Genomic DNA, 13470 nt, shown 5'->3' with positions numbered 1-13470 from the left:
AGGTGTTTGGGGGGTACAATGGTCCCCTGCTTGTACCTAGCAGAACTTTGGGTCTGCAAAGTGGTCCTGGGTGGGCTTCTTTTTAGATTGTTGCTGCACACCACCAAGTAAATGTCAATGTGAGAAACATCCAAACCTGTAAGAATTTGTGGAAGTTGATTTGAGCCAAACTAATGAAAATTACTGGCAAGGAAAATCTCAACAGATAGGCAAAATGCTCTGGAAAATGCTCATTTAATTTTACACATCAAAATCTGGTGATGGTTTAGGGAGTTTGGAGAAAGCAAAGTGGAGAAACTTCTGGAATTGGATAAAAAATAAAACAAATAGACCCACACTTCTTTACAATAGGTGGGAACAGGAGAGTTAACAGTCAACAATTAACATAACAGTGACCATTAAGGGATTTGTGGTCTCTGCTTTGGCTCAGTGGTTGTGTTCTGAGGGGTCCAGAATAAAGGAAATTATTTTGTTATTCCAAAGGCTTGTTACCATGTATGTTATCCTAGATGCTAGAAGGCAACAGACACTCATTTTAGGTAAAGGTCAAAGACTGATCTTTGTTAGGAAAAAGTACTGCCCCAAAACATGACTACTAGCCATGAACTGCTTTGAGTTAGAAAGTTTTGTTCTCAGACCACCCTATGTGGTTACTTTCTGTCTCTGAGTTTATAAGGCCTCCATGCAGGCCCATGCCTGAGCTTGTCACATTTAGTATGTGGCTTTTTTTGTCCACATTAGTACAATCTCAGATATTTTTCAAAGTAATAATTCTTGGGAAAATAAAACAAAAGGAAAAATAAATAGATGGACTACATCAAACTAAAATGTTTTTGCACAGAAAAGGAAGCCTTTAATAAAATGAAAATATGCATCACTGATAATACACTTCACCAATGATACATCTGATAAGGGGTTAATATCCAAAATTTATAAAGAAATTATACAATTAAACACCAAATTTCCCCCCAAAAATTCCAATTAAAATTTGGCAAAGGACCTGATTCAACATTTCTCAAAAGAGGATATACAGGTGGCCAGGAGATATATAAAATATTATTTCTATTACTAATCATCAGAGAAATGCAAGTTAAAACCACAATGAGATATCATTGTGCAGGTGTAAGAATAGATATCATCTATAAAATAACAAACAAGTGATGGTGAGGGTGTGGAGTAAAGGGAACCCTCGTGCACTGTTGGTGAAAATGCAGATTAGTGCAGCCACTGTGTTGAACAGTATGGCTTTCTCAAAAAAATTAAAAAAAAAGACCTGCCTTGTAATCCAGCAATTCCAATCCTGGGAATATATCCAAAGAAACCTGAAACACTAATTAAAAGCATAGATGTACCCCATGTTCACTGCAGCTTTATTTACAATAGGCAGGATTTAGAAGCAGCCCAACTGTCCATCAATAGATGAGGGGATATAAAAGCTGTGGTACATCTGTTCAGCTATTAAAAAGAAGGAAAACTTACCTTTTGCAAGAAAATGGATCAACATGAATGGTATTATGCTAAATGAAATACACTATTCAGAGAAAGGCAGATACCCTGTGATTTCACTTACATATGAAATCTGATGAACAAAATAAACAAAGAAACAAAATAGAAACAGACTCACAAAAACAGAAAGTAGACTGACAGCTGTGAGAGGTTGGGTGGAAAGGTTTCAAAATTAAGAAAAAAGCCTCTGACAACAGTGTGGTGAGTACAAGAGGGACTAAGGGTTGGGGTTAGGTAGAAGATGGTAGAGGGAATAAATGGTGATGGAAAGAGACTTGACTTTGAAAAGTAAATACACAATACAATATACTGTTGATATACTTTAGAATTGTGCACTTGAATTCTATATAATGTTATTAACGAATATCACCCCAATAAATTAGATGAAAATTAGAAAAAATCCCTAACTAATAAAGTTGGCTCACTCTATTTGATTTATTGGTACAAAGAATGTGAAATTTTGGTACATACTAGATAGATGATGCTAACATGAATTATGTCCAATAAAATCCTTGGGTATTGAATGACTAATGGGTTTTCCTGGGCATAAACTTATGAAAGATGTTGCTGTACTTTTATTGCTGGGAGAAAAATGCACTCTGTGTAAGCCTCGTGGGAGAAAGACAATATTAGAAACTATGCATGGAAATTTTTCCAGATACAACTTATGTCTTTTGCTTAGCTGTATGTATATTCCTATTAAACTACTGGAATCAATCCTAGCTGTAAGTACAAATGTATGCAGAATTTTGTGAGTCATTTTAGTAAGGCATCTAATGTAGGGGTGATTATGGTGACCTCCCAACAGACACATATTTTTAGCAAATAAGATGTTACATGCATCATTTATAATCTTTTTTATTTAGAATATATAGTAAGTGTATATTCATATCAATATAGATTTATAATAATATCATAAATTACTTCATAGTCTTAAAATTATTGGATTTTTGAGTACTATGACTTAAAAAATACCTTGTAGCTATTGGTCTTTGCTCATTATTATTTCTAGGGAAATTTTAGACATATTTCTAGGTCTACTAACATTATTAAAATTTTTGATATGTATCGTAAACTGACATTTAGTGAGCTTTAACAATGTCAACATTGAGAGAATGTGTAATAGAAAACTTCATTTTTCATTTTCAGAACATCAAAGTGATTAATTTCAAAAAAAATCTGAAAAAGAGTGAAAATTCTTTATTTTAAATTGCATTAATTTAATTGCATACACAAGTAGTCACTTATCTAAATTACATATACATTATATATATATATTCTGAATTGCTTGTTTATATTTTTTATTTTTTAAAATTGGGATGTCAGAAGAATGGCTGCATGAGAGATTCCCATGGTCTCTCCCCTTAAAATTACAAGTTGAAAATCTGTAATTTAACAAATGTTTTCCTGTTCAACATACTAACACAACTAAGAGAGTCACACATTGAAACACCTGTAGGTGGGCAAATTGAAGTGAACCGTGGTAGGGACAAGGGAGGAGACCAAAGATGGGTTCCACAGATGCAGCCCAAAGCTTACTGTGGGTCTCAGAAGAGGGGAGGAATCAGATTGCCACCTGCACTCACTGCAGCCTTGAGAAGATGAGAGATACAATGAGTGGTTTGGTATTGCTGCTGCTGTACTCAGTGACTGGAAGGAGAAGGAGCACAAAGGTGCAGTCACAGTTGTCTGGTGTTGGCCATTTGCAGGCATTAAAACAAAGCTATGTTTTATGGAGTGGAGGATGGGTGGAGGTGGTAAAAGGAGAGAAAATAGGAACATCTGTAATAGTGTCAAAAATAAAAATAAAGAATCCAGGAAGCCTGGCCTTCTTTCCTAATCCTCCCACGGCTTGCCTCTCCCCACCCTCCCAGAGCTAGAAGTGGGCCACAGAAAAAGATGTAGCAGTAAGTGCTGTGCTTTATCTGCACCCTTGAGAACTATAGAGTCAGAAGCATTTTTTTTTTTTTCCTCAGCAGTAAATGCATGCTGCAGCTAATCCCCAAGACAGGTGTGGAGATACAGAGGTGAGGCAGTTGAGGTCTGGCAGTTGCCATTACAGGGAAGAGAAAAAGCCACAAACTGAAAACTGAAAAGCCATCAGCTGGATTCTCACAGCTCACCACAACCACACTCATAACAGTTCAGACTAGCGGAAGCACCTGTGACAGTGAAGCACTGGTGGCAGAGGGTAGTTACATGAGACAGTGCTGAGACTTCATGGGCTCAAAACCACATTGCCCAACACATTTATTCCAAGGCAGGAATACGAGCATTTTCTACTGACTCAGTGAGATCCAAGAAGGCGGAGCAGTGCAAGAGAAACTAAAACCCTTGCACTTCAGCACCCCCTGCTGGAAAACAGAGGAAATACTTTTTTTTTTTTTAATCTACTAGAGAAGTGCTATTCTTTAAAAAAAAAAAAAAAGATTTAATTTATTTTATTTTTAGACAGAGGGGAAGGAAGGGAGAAAGAGAGGGAGAGAAACATCAATATGTGGTTTCCTCTCATGTGCCCCTTACTGGGGACCTGGCCCTCAACCCAGGCATGTGCCTGGAGAGAGAATAGAACTAGCAACCTTTTGCTTTGCAGGCCAGTGCTCACTCCACTGAGCCACACCAGCCAGGACGAGAGGTACCACTCTTAAGGGGGGGGGGGGGGGGAAAGCAGATTTCATTTTGTTAATGGTTTCCTTTTCTGTGGAAAAAAAATTAGTTTGATGTAGTCCCATTTGTGTAATTTTTCTTTTGTTTTCTTTGCCAGAGAGGATATATCAGAAAAATTATGCTACAAGATATGTCCTAAATTTCACTGTCTATGTTTTCTCCTAGGATTTTTATGGACTTAAGTTTTACATATAAGTCTTTAATCCATCTTGAGTTTATTCTTGTGCATCATGTAAAAAGATTGTCTAATTTTTTTTGCCTGTATCTAATTTCCCAACACCATTTACTGAATAAACTGTCCTTATCCTATTGTATGTTCTTGTCTCCTTAGTCAAATATTAATTGACTCTAAAGGAGGGCTTTAATTCCTGAGTCCTCTATTGTGTCCCTCTGACCTATATGTCCATTTTTATGCCAGAACCATATTGTCTTCATTACTATGGTCTTTGATATCAGGTAGTATCATATCCCCATCTTTGTACTTCTTTCTCACGGTTTCTGACACTATTCTTTTGTGGTTCCATATAAAGTCTTGAAATATTTGTTCTAGTTATGTGCAATACAGCATTGGGTAGTATAGACATTTTAATGATGTTAATTCTATTAATGAATACAGTATGCACTTCCACTTATTTTTATCATTCTCAACTTCCTTCTTCAGTGTCTTATAATTTCTGAGTACAGGTCTTTTAAGTCCTTGTTTTAAATTTATTCCAAGGTACCTTATTTTATTTGATGCAATTATAAACGGGATTTATTTTATTGGGTTGGCCAAAAAGTTGGTATTTTTTTTCATAAAATAAAAAAACACATTTTTCACTTTCACCAATAACTTTATTGATTTGAATATTTTGAGTATGTTAGCTATCTACCACATGATACAATGTTGATTGTTATCAATTAATATCTGGATTTTATTGTTATCAACTTCAACTGATCTGACTGTGGAGCATTGTCTAGCAAGATTCTTCAGTGTGAAACTTTGCAAAACACTTTTGACACAAAGGATTATATCACCTCCATACACTGTACAAATCTTTGTGTGTTTTTTCTTTGCATGTGTTGTACTCTTACCTTTCTTGAAATAATAAAGCATAATATGCCAAAAATATTGTGTATTTTCTTTAATCTTCAATATTGAAATGGCTACAAAAAATTCACCAATTTTGACTTTTTTAAAAATGCATGCAGATATGATGGCTGCCACATATAACAAAGTTGTTTTTAATGAAGTGAAAGACTACTAACTGCTACTACAGTCTTATGGAAAAAAATAAATAAATGAACTTTTTGCCCAATCCAATAGTTTCTCTTTTTGATAGTTCATTATTGTTGCATGAAATGCCACTGATTTTTTAATGTTAATTTTGCATCGTGTTACTTTATTGAATTATTTATCAGTTTTTGGAGATTTTTGGTGGAGTCTTAAGAGTTTTATTTTTAATATACATTATCAAATCATTTGTAAATAATGACAGTTTTAGTTTTTACTTCTTTATTTACAATCTAGATACATTTTATTTCTTCTTGTTTGATTGCTGTAGCTATAATTTCCAGTATTATGTTGAATAAGAATGGAAAAAGCTGGGAAGATGGAGGCAAAGTAGGTGGGAGCTGAGCCCACTTGCTTGTGTACCCAACAGGAACACTTTGCCTATCTTCTGAAAAACAAAGTTCACAGCCATCAGAATCTTAGCTGATAATGAAATTTGAAGGCCCAAGCATGCAGAGGATGTTTCAAAATGGATGGTAAGTAGGTTTTATAGTCAGACAGGGAAGGTACCCTGGAGTCTGGTGCCAGAAACTGCATCTGCCACAGGGACATTGGAAGAGAGCTGGGTCAGTGATAGCAGCCTAACAGCTCCCTCCCCTCCCAAGGCAAGGAAATCCCAGATCTGTGCCAGGAGAGACCTGGACATGTAAAGCCACTGAGGGAGAAAAAAAAGGCAGCAAGTACAACACAGCCAGCAGCATACCCAAGCTGGGGCGGTGGTCATCAGCCAGGACAGTGCTAGAGAATTTGGGTATCTTCATGGCACCTAGAGCTGGGAGAAGAGGTGGACCATGACTGGCCATGACCCAATAGACTCTGGACTGGCCAGAGAGTTGGAGTGTGTGGAGAATCAGGCAAGGGCTCAGAGCTGCAGTGATCCCCAAGAGACTTTTTTTCAAAAGGAGAACCCAGGCATGCAGTGCAGAGACCTGGCATGCAGCAGCCAGGCCAACAAAGAGGGAGGAGTGTGAGTGTAATTTGCTCCCACTCTGTGCATCTCATGGATTGATCAAATGGATGTGAAGTGAGGTAGCTTATTGAAGTGAGCCTGGCAGAACTGCATACAGTGAAGGTGCAGCTGCACAGTGCCCTGGGGGTGTGGGCTGGAAACTGGGCACCTGTGATTACTGTAGCCCCCATCCTTGCCAAACCATAGGAAAGGAAAAACAGAGCCCAGCCCTCCATCCCCCACTGCCTGCAAGAGCCAGGAAGATCTGCAAAACTGGCTGGGCAGGCTTAACAATCAGCAAGTAGCTTTGTTTTCTGTTTTATTATTGTTTCTGTTGTTTGTTTGTTTTTACAAGAATAAGACAGTAAGACTTGGAGCTGAGAGAAAATCAGAGACAGATCTAGAAATATGTCAGAAGGTGCACACCAACAGCTGAGAGAAATTTCACTTTGTTTTCCATCAGAACTTGGATGCTTTTTTTATTTCTCTTCTTTCCATTTATTTAGTTTTATTTGTTTGTTCGTTTGTTTTTATTATTTGTTTTGATTTTTTATTCTCCCATACTGTACTTTAATTTTTCTTCTTTCACTTTCTCATATTTCAAATAACTCACTACTCTTTGTCTTTTCCTTTTTATTCTTTTTATTCAGATTATATATTTCCTTTTTTAATTAATTTATTTATTTTTTCAAATACATTTGTCTCTGCCGACCCCCCATCACTTTCCCTTGTCCCCTCCCTCCCTCTCTCCCTCCCTCAACTCTTCCCCTTTGGTTTTGTCTGTGAGTCCTTGCTATATGTTCCTTGACTTTCCCTTTCCCTTCCTTTTCCCCCGCCCCCCCTCTCCTTCCCTCTTGTCTCTGTTGGTTTCTTCTCCTTTCAGTGTTGCTGGTCTTATTTTCCTTGAATCTTTGTATTGTTGGTTAGGTTCCACTTATTGTAACAGATCAACAAACAACAGGTGCTGGCGAGGCTGTGGAGAAAAGGGAACCCTAGTCCACTGTTGGTGGGAATGCAGACTGGTGCAGCCACTGTGGAAAGGAGTGTGGAATTCCCTCAAAAAGCTGAAAATGGAACTGCCTTTTGATCCAGTGATTGCCCTGCTGGGACTATACCCTAAGAATTCCAAAATGCCAATTCAAAAGGACCTATGCACCCCAATATTAATAGCAGAACAATTTACAATAACCAAATGTAGGAAGCAACCTCAATGCCCATCAGTAGATCACTGGATCAAAAAATTATGGTACATTTACACAATGGAATACTACACAGCAGAAAGAAAAAAAGAACTACTAAACTTCACGACAGCATGGATGGAACTCGAGAGCATTATGCTAAGCAAAATAAGCTAGGGGGCAAAAGACAAAACCGTATAATCTCACTGATTATATATTTCTAACCTTACTATTGTTATTCCAGTTCCCACACAGTACCTTTCCCTGGTATTAATCCATTTTGCTATCTTCCTGACCTTTATTACTGTTGGTGTAAACATTATTCTCTCACACTCTGCCAAGTTCCTATCCCTTACTCACTATTTCTCCTACATCTAATCTCACCTAAGTGCTCTTCTTTCTTAAGTCTGCTCACATTTTTTTCCTCTCTTACAAGAGTTTTATTTCTTTTCTACCTTTTATAAACAGTGGCTAGTTGGGCAAAATACCATAGTTATTGATGTACTCCTCTAAAGGAACTTTTATGTATACTCTATATTATAGACTTTTAATCCCATAGAATACTCTCACACTGTCTTACTGAATTTTGCCTTCCCCTTGACCCTGATCAGTTGAGTGAGGAATTTTGCCACATTATTTTCTCTCTTTCACTCTTTATGTTTTCCCCTCTCTCAATCTGAGCATTGCTCTTTACTCTTATTAGTTTGCTTCCCCCATCCTCTCATAATATTTTTTCTTTACTGTAGACATCTCATATTCACGTTTGCTTTCTTACAATATTCTTATTCCCATTCCAGCTTTATTAAACTTCATTCAGCTGTCATCACTATTGACCCTTCTTTGGTCAATAGTGACACTATTGACCAGCTATCATCACTATTGACCCTGCTGTGGTTTTTCTACAATTTCACTTCTGTTGGTCCAATACCTTTTTGATATTACTTCAAACCTCATAGAATTCACTTCCCTTTCCTTAAATCATCATTCCCATTGTCCTTTTGTGTTTTACTTACATTTTAAATTTTGTTATCTACTTTTCTTTGCCTAAGTTCTATCCCAACTCTTATTAATTCTCCTCCCTCATATCACAGAACATTTTCCCCTCTATTAGTCATTTCATATTACTTTTGCTGTATCTTATAATATCTGCAATCTCTCTTCACATTTATTAATCTTTGCTCAGTTGCAGTTGAGATTTCTGATGTGATATGGAAGTTATTTATACTGGTGTAAGTTAAGTTGCGTGGTAATACTGCTTTGTTAACCAACACATGTATAACAGCATACAACACAATGTGGGAGTTGTGAATACCAGTATGCCTGCTGTAGGGATCTCACAAACAAAGAAGCCATCAAAAAGTAAAGCCAAAGTACAACAAGAAAGCCCACACAAATGGAAGAAAGGACAACCCTAGAGCATCCACACAAGGAGATCAAAGAGATGGCACACAAGTCCCACAGAACCCCTACCGCATAAGTCCATTCCAAGAAGACAGCTGCCAAAGCAGAGCATCCAAAAATACAGAAACAAACAAAAAGGGTCACCTAAAATGGGGAGACAAAAAAAGAACACCCAATAGAAAGGAATGGAAAAATCCCCAGTAATCTTTTAATTTAATCTTTTAATTTAATTTAATTTTAGCTCTTGATAAATTAAACTGAAGTAACCAAACTATCAGACATTGAATTCAAAAGAATGTTTATGAGGGTGCTCAAGGAACTCAGTGACAACTAGAAGGAACTGAGTGGGAATTACAACAGCATGAAAAAGGAAATAGAAACTATGAACAAGAATCAGGAAGAAATGAAGAATACAATTTCTTAAATAAAAACACACACTAGAAGGAACTACAAGCAGGCTGGAAGAAGCAGAGGACTGAATTAGTGAGCTGGAAGAAAAGGTAGAAAGAAATACCAAGGTAGAGTAGGGACACACACACAAAAAAAAAAAGACTAAAAAAAAAAAATTAGGTAGCTTAAGGAAACTGCAAGACAACATGAAATGTAACAGCATTCGAATCAGACTACCAGAAAGAGAAGGAAAGGTGCAAATGATAGAAACCCTGTTTGAAAAAAATGACAGAAAATTTCCTGAACCTGAAGAGGGAAAAAACCATGCAAGTTTACGAAGCACAAGGGGTCCAGATTAAGATGTACTCAAACAGACCCAGACCAAGACACATCATAATAAAAAGCCAAATTTGAAAGACAAAAAGAGAATCTTAAAATCTGCAAGGAAGAAACAGGAAGTAACATAAAGGGAGCTCCATTGGGTTAGCAGTTGACTTTTTTTTTTTTATCGTTCCAATATATTTGTCTCCATTTGCCCAACACCACTGTCCTCTGCCCCATACACCCACACCTCTTCCACTCAATACTTTCCCACCGTGGCTTTGTCCATGTGTCCCTCATGCCAGTTCCTTGATCTGGACCTTCACCTTCTCCTCCTCACCACCTCTTGCCCTCCCTCACTCCCACCCTATCAGTTTCTACTTTCTTTCAATGTTACTAGTCATATTTTCCTTGCATGATTGCTTTGCTGATGAGGTTCCACTTATAAGTGAGATCACATGGTATTTGTCTTTCATCACCTGGTTTATTTCACTTAGCATACTGCTCTCCAGTTCCATTCATGCTGTCCAAAGGGTAGTAGTTCTTTCTTTCCGCTGCATACTATTCCATTGTGTAAATGTACCATAGGTTTTTGATCCACTCATTTACTAATGGACACTTCGGTTGCTTCCAGCACTTGGCCATTGTAAATTGTGCTGCTATGAACATTGGGGTGCATAGGTTCTTTTGTGTTAGTGTTTTGAGATTCTTAGGGTATAATCACAGTAGTGAAGTCACTGGGTCAAAAGGTAGTTCCGTTTTTAGCTTTTTGAGGATATCCCATGCAGTTTTCCACAGGGGCGGCACTAGTCTGCATTCCCATCAACAGTATACTAGGGTTCCATTTTCTCCACAGCCTCACCAGAACCAGTCGTTTGTTAATCTGTTCATGATGGCCATTCTGACCACTGTGAAGTGGTATCTCATTGTGATTTTAATTACATTTCTCTGATGGCTAGTGATGCCGAGCATCCTTTCATATATCTCTGGGCCCTGTGTATGTCCTCCTTGGAAAAGTGTCTGTTCAGCTCCTTTGCCCATTTTTTAATTGGATTGTTTGCCTTCCTGGAGTGGAGACACGTGAGTTCTTTATATATTTTGGAGATCAAACCCCTGTCTGAGGTATCATTGGCAAATATGTTTTCCCATATGTTTGGCTCCCTTTTTGTTTTGCAGATGTTTTATTTTGCCATGAAGAAGCTTCTTATTTTGATGAAGTCCTAATTGTTTATTCTTTCCTTTATGTCCCTTGCTCTAGGGGACATATCAGAGAAAATATTGCTGCATGGGATATCTGAGAGATTCCCACATATGTTCTCCTCGAGGACTTTTATGGTGTCATGACTTATATTAAAGTCTTTTATTGATCTTGAGTTTATTTTTGTATATGGTATCAGTTGGTGGTCAAATTTCAATTTTTTGCATGTAGCTGTCCAGCTCTCCCAACAGCACTTGTTGGAAAGGCTTTGTTTACTCCATTTTATGCTTCTGCACCCTTTGTCTAATATTAATTGACCATAGAGACATGTGCTTATTTCTGGGTTCTCTATTCTGTTCCATTGATCTATGTGTCTGTTCTTATGCCAGTACCAGACTGCTTTGATCACAGTGGTCTTGTAATATATTCTTATGTCTAGTATTTTGATCCTTCCAACTTCGTTTTTCTTTCTTAAAATTGCTGTGGTTATTTGGGGTAATTAATGGTTCCATGTATTTTTTGAAATATTTGTTCTATATCTCTGAAATATGCCATTTTTATTTTATAGGGATTGCATTCAATCTATGAATTTCTTCAGGTAGTATGAATAATTTGATTATATTAATTCTTCTAATTCATGAACATGATATGTGCTTCCAGTTTTGGGTCTTCCTTAATTTCTTTCTTTAGTGTTGTATAGTTTTCTGTGTACAGGTCTTTTACCTCCTTGGTTAAGTTTATTCCCAGGTACTTTATTCTTCTGTTGCTATAGCAAAGGGGATTTTTTTCCCCAATTTCTGCTTCTGATATTTCATCTTTAGTGTACAAAAATGCCTTTGATTTCTGAATATTGACTTTGTATCCTGCTCTTTTGCCAATTCGTTTATTAGGTCAAGTGGTCTCTTGGTGGAGCCTATGGGGTTTCTATGTACACTATCATGTCATCTGCAAACAAAGACAGTGTTCTTCCTCCTTTCCAATTGGATGTCTTTTATTTATTTTTCTTGTCTGACTGCTTGGGCTAAACTTCCAATATCATTTTGAAGAGAAGTGGTGAAAGGACATCCTTGTCTTGTTCCTGATCTTAGTGGGAAAGCTTTTAGTTTTTGCCTATTGAGTGCAATATTGGTTGTAGGTTTCTCATATATGGCCTTTATTATTTTGAGGTGTGCCCCGTTTATCCCATTTTGCTGAGAGATTTTATCATAAATGGGTGCTGTACCTTATAAAATGCTTTTTCCACATCTATTGATTGATCATGTGATTTTTGTGTTTCCTTTTGTTTATGTGATATATCACATTTATTGATTTGAGAATATTGAACCATCCTTGCATCTGTGGGATGAATCCTACTTGATCATGGTAGGTGATGCCTTTAATGTATTGCTAGATGTAGTTTGCCAATATTTTGTTGAGGATTTCAGAATCTGTGTTCATCAGTGATATTGGCCCGTAGTTTTCTTTCTTTGCTGTATCTTTATCTGGTATTGGGATTAGGATGATGCTGGCCTCATAAAACCAGTTTGAGAGTAAAAGAGGAATGTGGCAGAGGAGTCAGTGGAAGTCACACTGACCTCCTCCCAGGACCAAAGTGGAATTACAACTAAGTTGTAGAGAAATCACTTGGAAAACAATGGAATGAGAGCAAGAGAGTCGCTTTGGACAGACAGTGGAATCAGCTTTCGCACAACCTAATGTGTGAGAAGTGTGGTGGAGGTTTGAGACAGTGGGTTGGGGCACCCATAGGTGCCAGCACCAGAGGGATATTGAAACAACCACTTGGATCCCCCTAAGAAGAACAGGGTCTGAATCATAAGCACAGACCTCTAGCCTACACCATCAGAACCTGAAAAAGCACACAGACAAAAGACAGCTGTGAAAAACACAGTGGTGATGTCTGCCAAGGACAGGCAGCTAGAGATGCAGAGATATGTAAGGGGCCAATGCAAAAATTTGCAGTGGCAACCACTTTCCTTTGTCTTTGGGAAGAGGCGGGGGCTGAGTGGGCTGCTGCCTGAAGAAAGACTGGTGAGGAAGGCTTTGTGGAGAGAACTGAGACGGTAGCCAGTGGGGCCCCAGTGATGACCCACCTCCCACTCCACAGCTTCAACCTTTGTAAGCCATAAAGGACACAATAGCCTTTCCCTCAGTACACTCTGCCTTGGCCAGGAGTTTCATGCAGGCCTGGAGGCTGAGTGCAGAGTGGCTGATAGAGATAGTAGATCTCTTGCTAAAGGGGGCACAGAACTGCCTAGAGATGCTTGAGGATATACTGGAGACTGAGGTACTGGAGAGAGAACTGACGGAGTAGCTGGGGAATTCCTGGTGCTGACTCCTTCTCTATTTCACAGTCTCCATCTTGCTCAGCCAGGCCAAGCCCCAGAGAGGCAGCAGCAGGAAAGGAAATAGTAGCGCTGTCCTCCAGACATGCTGACCCTTGCCAGGAGTTGGGACCAGGCCTGGGTGCTGAGTGCAGAGCGGCTGGCATAGAAAGTGGATCTCTAGATAAAGAGGACACAGAGCTATTTAGAGATGCTTGAGGAGACACTGGAGATGGAAGCATTAGAGAGAGAACTGAGAGAATAGC

The sequence above is a fragment of the Pteronotus mesoamericanus genome, unplaced genomic scaffold (assembly GCF_021234165.1).
Source record: "Pteronotus mesoamericanus isolate MK-2021 breed Mesoamerican mustached bat unplaced genomic scaffold, CSHL_Meso_final scaffold_705, whole genome shotgun sequence".
NCBI classification, from domain to species: domain Eukaryota; kingdom Metazoa; phylum Chordata; class Mammalia; order Chiroptera; family Mormoopidae; genus Pteronotus; species Pteronotus mesoamericanus.
This window is presented reverse-complemented; position numbering follows the sequence as displayed.